Here is a 1,143-nt window from a genome sequence, read left to right on the forward strand (position 1 = left end):
GCAGAAATTAAAGAAATTAAAATGAAAAACCTGAGATGGGAAAAGCAAAAACAAAGAGAGGAAATGGGAAGAATGTGTTGGCACAGCAGCAGCGGTGGCCATCCAATGAGGGTGGTGGCTGGCCACTGGCAGTGAGTTGGCTGGAGGAAGAACAGGAGTGGTAGTGGTGAATAATGAAAGGAGAGAGGGGCTTACTGTGAAGTGGGGTAGGAGGAGAAAAGGAAGAAAAAGAAGAAATGGGGAAAAAGGAAGGAAGAAGTAGGGTTGACGGCAGTGGCACTGGGGCGGTCGTCAGCATTGCTTGCTGCAGTAATGGTAGATGGGGGTGAATGGTTGTTGTTGTTGATGGTAATGAAGGTTAGTTGATGGGAGGGGGAGACGTTGGAGAAGAAAGGGAATGCTAGGGGGGTTGTGCAAATGCGATTAGGGCATTCGGGTAAAAGGGATCGGATTTTGAATTCGTGTGTACGCATCACATATGCGTACGCATGACCAAGGCAATTCGGGGGGATGGTGCATACACACAAACCTGTACCTACGCATGGACCAGTGGGTCAGAAATGGGGGTGCGTATGAACTAAAAGGATTTTTTTAAGCTTAAGGGTGTGTACGCACAATTAGGTGCACACGCACGCACCAAAGCGATTTATTATTTGGTTGCGTGCGTACAATGGTGTGTGTAGACATGGACCAGAGGATTTGTAGAAGGCGTGCGTATGCACAAGGCTATGCGTACGTACGAAATGTTTTTTCTTTTTCAAAAACAACTTCAACATAAGAAAAACTTCTCAACCTAACTATCACTTTCTAAAACAAACTAAGCTCCAAAATTAACAAGATTATTAACTTCTAAAAACCAGTTCAACTATTTAAATATGCAATTCAAAACAAAAATCTATCAACTCAAGTTAACAACTAAGAGAAATATTTACAAGAATGATAAACAGATGTGAAGTTTGGAAGGTTTTACCATGGTGGGGTGTCTCCCACCTAGCACTTTTATTTAAAGTATTTAAGTTGGACATTTTGGTGAGCTTTCATTAAGGAGGCTTGTGCTTGAACTCATCCTTGAGCCTCTACCAATGGTTGGACTTCCAATTATCTTCAAGATTTCCAAGTAAATATACCAAGCTTTGATGAAAG

The sequence above is a fragment of the Arachis hypogaea genome, chromosome 11 (assembly GCF_003086295.3).
Source record: "Arachis hypogaea cultivar Tifrunner chromosome 11, arahy.Tifrunner.gnm2.J5K5, whole genome shotgun sequence".
In the NCBI taxonomy this organism is placed as follows: domain Eukaryota; kingdom Viridiplantae; phylum Streptophyta; class Magnoliopsida; order Fabales; family Fabaceae; genus Arachis; species Arachis hypogaea.